Genomic DNA, 6,323 nt, shown 5'->3' with positions numbered 1-6,323 from the left:
CACCCTGTTTTTGAAAGATCCCAAAGTATTATTGTCAGATACCTTGCAGGCATGACATTTCCTGGGCCTTTGTGTTAACTTCAGGGGACTACAGTAACAAATGACCACAACCTGGGGGCTTAAAACATGAGAAATGTGCTCTCTCCAAGTCCTGCATGCTGTGAAGTCCAAAATCCAGGTTTGTACATGCTCCCCTGCAAGCTGCCCTGTATGCGTCTGCCCTTCCCTAGACCATGGCTCTATGTTGGTCCAAAGCTGACTGAGGTCTTAGAGTGTCAATTTCTCCTCACCTAACATCTGGCCTCTTCAGAGTGTGTGAGGGGTCTGTCCAAGAGTGCAATCTGTCGTAGGCCAGTCATGGGTGCAGGGCTCGAAGTGATAGAGGCCTCCTCCTGGCTTCTGCTACTTCCTGACATCCCTTGGCTTGTGGCTGCACCACTCTGATCTCTGCCTCCATCTTCATGTGGCCTACTTCTCTGTGTGTCCTTGGTGTCCTTGAGGCCTACTCTCCCTCTCCCTTCTTTTATAAAGATAGCAGTCATTGGATTGGATAGCTAGGGCCCTACCTAGCTAAGTATTGACCTCATTTATTATGTCTATAAAGATATTATTTTCCTAATGACAATTATGGTTATGGGGGGGGAAACAGAAAGAGGGAAGGAGGGAGGTGGGTGGGGCCTTGGTGTGTGTCACACTTTATGGGGGCAAGACATGATTGCAAGAGGGACTTTACCTAACAATTGCAATCAGTGTAACCTGGCTTATTGTACCCTCAATGAATCCCCAACAATAAAAAAAAAAAAAAGAAAACTACAAAAAAAAAAGATATTATTTTCCAATAAGGTCAAATTTGCAGGTATCAGGGGTTAAGACTTGAATGTATATTTTGGGGAGAAGCAACTCCACCCTTTACAGCCTACATAAGGCTAGAAGAAAAAAAAGGAACAACAAAAGGAAAAAAGAATAATTTAGAAGAGCTGTGCCAGTTGAAATCAATCAAAATGTAACAAGGTGTATCAACCCCCCCCCCAAAAAAAAAAGAGCTCATAATTTGTTCTGAAGCTCACTGACATCATAATGCCGCAAAGCAAGGACATAAGGACTGTTTTCCCTTCCCTTTTCTGTAGAACATTCCAATGCATTGCCATAAGTGCATTGCTTTAAGATACATTGCTTAGGTAATAGAATTTAGTGACAGCTGATAGCTTTCAGCTTTGCAATATCTGTAACACTGGATGATAATAACAACCCAAAATTCTATCCTACAGAAATTGAAACTGAGGCTCAGGCTAAGTTATCTGCCTCAAGTGAGATGACTAGTTGGTGGTGAAGCTAGGTTTGCAACCTAGGTCTTTCTGTCTCCAAAGATCTGCTTTTTACGTTACATGGCCCTGGGTACTAGGAATATCGCAGGGGGTACTGATGAAAGGGCTCACTCTTCCCTTAAGGGATCTGTGATCAGTCTCTGAGGCCGCACCTGCTCTGCAGAGGTCTCCACGAACCTTTTGTCACCTTTATTGCTGACATGCGTTGACAGTCTAGTCATATGCCCTATAGTCATTGGCATAAACAAACTTCTGTTTGGTGGCTAAAGGACGGTGGTTTTCCCAGGAGTCAAAATTTGTCTACCATTAGCATCTAGGTTTCTCACTGCCTTCCAGAGCATTGTGTAAAATACACTGAGCTAAACAAGGCTTATTTTTCAGACCTGTATCAGAATATCGATTATGATTAATATTTTATCAAATATTATCAGATTATACATCACCATGGGCCCTCTTGAAAGTAGTCGGCAAATGTCATCACACTCCTGTTTCATTCAGACTTCACGTAGGGTTCCCTAGGAAGTGTAATGCAATCAGTAGTTGTCACATAAAACTGGGTCTCCTAATGGCCATAAAAAGATGTTTGCAGTGTTAAAAACCACTATTAAGTCAATATTGGCATTCTTTATTTCATGTCATCCTCACAGTACGCTGTGAAGTAGGTATTTCAATGTTAACTTTTCTTTATTGTTTTTGAAATTCTATTTGTACAGTTTGGTTGTAGAAATTTTTCAAAATTATCAACCAAAGAAGAAAGGAAAAATCACCCATAAGTCTTCCACCCAGAGATAGCTACTCTCATTAATTTGGAATATACCTTTTTAGTCTTATATTTTCTTTTTTTGATAAAAGGATATATACTATGCTTTGGGGTATTGAATTTATGTTTCTCTTAATACGGCTAGAACCTCTTTCTCTGTGATTCATTTTTCATTATTTTAATGATGGTAGAGTTTTCTGTTACGTAGACATACCACGTTTCACTTAAGTTATTCTTTACTCTTGACATTTTACATGGTCCCCCCCGCCCAGTAGTATGTTTTGCTAATACAAACAATACTATGATAAAAACTCTTCTTCATATTCACGACTAATTCCCAAGGCTACATTTCTAGGGGTAGAATTTTAGAATGAAAGCAGTGTTTTTTCCTTTCCTTCTAGAGATGAGGTAACTGAGTCTTGGAGAGATTAAGTATCTTGCCCAAAAGGACATTCCTGGTAAGTGGCAGGGCTAGAAATTGAATTAAGATGCTCGGCGCCTGTAGCTCAGCAGCTAGGGCACCAGCCACATACCCCAGAGCTAGCGGGTTTGAATCCAGCCAGGGCCTGCCAAACAACAATGACAACTACAGCCACCCCCCCCAAAAAAAAAAAAAGAACCGGGTGTTGTGGCAGGTGCCTGTAGTCCCACCTACTTAGGAGGCTGAGGCAAGAGAATCACTAAGCCCAAAGAGTTTGAGATTGCTATGAGCTGTGACACCATGGCACTCTACTGAGGGTGACATAGCAAGACTCTATCTCAAAAAAAAAAAAAGAAAAGAAAAGAAATTGCATCTAGGTTTCCTGATTCTGAATTCCATATGGGAAAGAGTTTATGCCAGTGGTTCTCAACCTTCCTAATACCACAACCCTTTAATACAGTTCCTGTGGGTCGCGACCCACAGTTTGAGAACCGCTGGTTTATGCATCAATCTAACAAGGTCCATATTCTTAATAAAATCTGTGAATGAAAAATAAATATCTTAATGACTGCTTTCAATGGCAATAGACAATCCAGACAAATTCCATAATCAGAGGAGTGTCGAGAGGCTACTAACAGTAATGATTTATGATTTAATGGTTGGTGATTTAATCAGTCTTTTCATCTTTCTTGAAGACGATAGTAAGGTTGACATTTTAGAAATCCTTATATACCCTTGGTATGCTATATATTAGAGAATAAGTGAAGTTGCCTCTTTGATTTTAAATAATTATCTCCTATCCCATTGGAACCTGGAGCTTTTTTTTTTTTTTCCTTGAGATGAAGTCTTGTTCTATTGCCAGGTAGAGTACTGTGGCATCAGCCTACCTCAGAGCAACCTCAAATTCCTAGGTTCAAGCGACCCTCCTGCCTCAGCCTCCCAAGTAGCTGGAACTACAGGCACCCACCACGATGCCTAGCTAATTTTTTTCCCTATTTTTAGTAGAGATTTTTCTCTTGCTCAGGCTGCTCTCAAATTCCTGCACTTAAGGGATCCTCCCACCTCAACCTCCCAGAGTGGTCGAATTACAGGCAGGAGCCAACAAGCCTGGCTGGATCCTGGGGCTTTTAATCTAACAATGTCCATAGCCTTAATAAAAACTTTGAATGCCAAATAAATATTTTGTTGACTGCTCTGACAGTGGAACTCATCTCCTCCAAATTTAGAACCAAATTCCCATCATTTCCAGTTTGGTAGATCACCTCTTTTCTAGGTGATTCAGGGCATGAGTGAACCCATGGAATTGTTTCCTCCTTGGTCGTAACTAGCAATACCCTTGGCCTCTGCTGTCAGTAACAGACTTGGTTTGGGGGTGGCAGTGGGCCAGCTGTATTTCTGCCGTCTTTACTTGCCTTGGCTTGGTATGTTGACCCTGATCCATGCTGGGATGGTTTGGGTAGTCTAAGCACGAGCATTTTATGTGCAAAACACTCACGGTGTCTGATTTGCTTTGGGGCCAGCAACTGGATAGTCTTTGGGTCAGGCTCGTCCAACCAGCTCTGGTCGCTGTGACTTTAAGGATTGCAGCACTCACCAGCTAACCACATGTTTGACAGCATCCAGGCGAGTCACCTACAGACTGTTCAAGTCAGTACCTGCTCATATTGGCGGCAAAGATAAACAGTTTTAACAAACTGCAGAACTACATGAAGTAAAGCATTTCCTAGAAGAGCATCGTAAAGGCTGCTGACTTTTTATGCGTTGAATTATTCACTTAGAAGATAAAACCCCTCGATTCCAGAAGGCTAAGCTGGAAGTGTTGATAGTTAGCAGTTCACATCTCTGCCCAGAGCTCTAAGATCCAATTTAAATCAGCTGAGTAATATCTAATGGGTAGCATCGTATTCAATACAATGACTCAATAAAAGGAAATCAATTTGCAAGAACAAGGATCCCTGTGGTTCTTACCGCACATTGGTACTAATCACGCATTTGGTATCGGCAAGAGATAACAGGAGAAATGACCCTTCTTAGGGATGGACTTTTCATGATGCACTGAATAAAAATCTCCAAGAGAGAAGATAGATGTTTCCCAAATAAGTTTAGTTTTAAGATTTCTTTCTCAGGTAAACTAATGGTCTCTTTATGTTGCCTTTGCTGGAGGAACCAGAATGAGGCTTTGTCCTTAGAATGGTTTTGTTAAAGATAAAGACAGGACATGAGAGAGGGCATACTTCTGGTCTGCCTGTCCAAAATTAAAAGATATTTCTGGGCACAGCTGTCAGAAAATATGACCTACAGATGGAGGGTAATCATATCCACAAAAAAAATTTTTTTAATTCAAAAAACAGAAAGAATTCTTCTTATCCATTCCCATAACCATTTTTCAAACTAAAATGGATTTTTTTTTAATTCATGGTGTAAAAAGCACCTTCGTTGATAAAAGAGTTAAAATATTATTCCTGAAACAGCTCAACCTGGGCTTGAATCTAACACAGAAGAATCCTCGCATTACAAAATTATTAATATTCATAATTAGTATTTCTAAAGATTTTTAAAGGCTTTTTATGCAATTACAAAATGTTTAATTGTTGTAACATCGCTAATGCTTTGATGCCTTCGGTGAGTTGTCCTTGTTCCCTGCAACCCTGGCACATAATTTATTTCTCTTTTGAGTGAACTCTAAGCATTAGTGTCCATTAAGAATTTTTGAAACAAAGTCCAGAGATTACTTGGAGCACTTTCAGTAATATGTACTGATTATCATTAATAGTTCCTTTGTCCTAGACAAGGACATTGTTTTGTAACATCATTCTGTTTGGCGAAGCCCTAGTCAGGCTGTGTTCCTGATCCGCCTCGTGCATAGATTTTCTCCTTGACTATGTGGGGAAGGGAGCAAGTTCATGGGACAACTCAGGATTGAGGAGGAGGGAGACAGAGGGCCAGCACAAACTGATATTTTTCGTTTTGGCTAAACTATTGAATGGCTAAACTATTACTAGCCATTCAAAAAAAAACAAAAAAACCTGAGTGCTAGGCCTCACTTCTTAGCTAGTGTTCATGCCTTGAACGTAAATTGCTGTTTTAACTTCTAGCTCATTACATGATGAAATCAAAAAAGAAGTAAGGAGATACAGCACGTGTTTTCATATTTTTTAAAAGGAAAAAAGACGTCACTGCATTTTTAAGGCAGTCTTGGGTTTTATTGTTTGTTTTTGATACTAACACAGAATTTATCCATGGTTATAATATCTCTGTTGTTACAGTTGTTATGTCATTGTGAAAGAGGACAAGAGAAGGCCCTTGGCTGAGCACTGGCAGCCTGGCAGAGTGGCACCTGTCAAGTGCAGAGACTCCTTCAGAATGCAGGGCCTCTGGAAATGCCAGTTTAGTAATTGCCAAATCTGAGGTGCAAGATGCCATCTCTTATTTTAAAAAAAGGTAAAATTAACTTGGTGCCTAGAAACCAAGAGAAGACAATGAAAATTCCATCAAAGAAGCAAATTGATCCAACAGATTTGGCACTGATTGGAAATACCAGATTACATCCCTAAAGTGCTCTGCACTGGGGCAACTTATAACTCTGACACTTTGCCCTCCTGATAACCATGACAGTGATAAATTTGTGGTATTTTCATGACATTTGCTTTGTTTGCTTTACTGTGAAGCATGGTTGGCTCAACAGGGTTAGGCAATCTTGTGCCATGAAGCCCTGCTTTGCGTAGGGTATTTATGTGGATATTTTTCCTCTTAGTTTTAGGGGCATTAATTTAAAATTGCTGGAGTGGCGCCCGTAGCTCAGTGGTTAGGGCACCGG

The sequence above is a fragment of the Nycticebus coucang genome, chromosome 6 (genome assembly GCF_027406575.1).
Source record: "Nycticebus coucang isolate mNycCou1 chromosome 6, mNycCou1.pri, whole genome shotgun sequence".
In the NCBI taxonomy this organism is placed as follows: Eukaryota; Metazoa; Chordata; class Mammalia; order Primates; family Lorisidae; genus Nycticebus; species Nycticebus coucang.
This window is presented reverse-complemented; position numbering follows the sequence as displayed.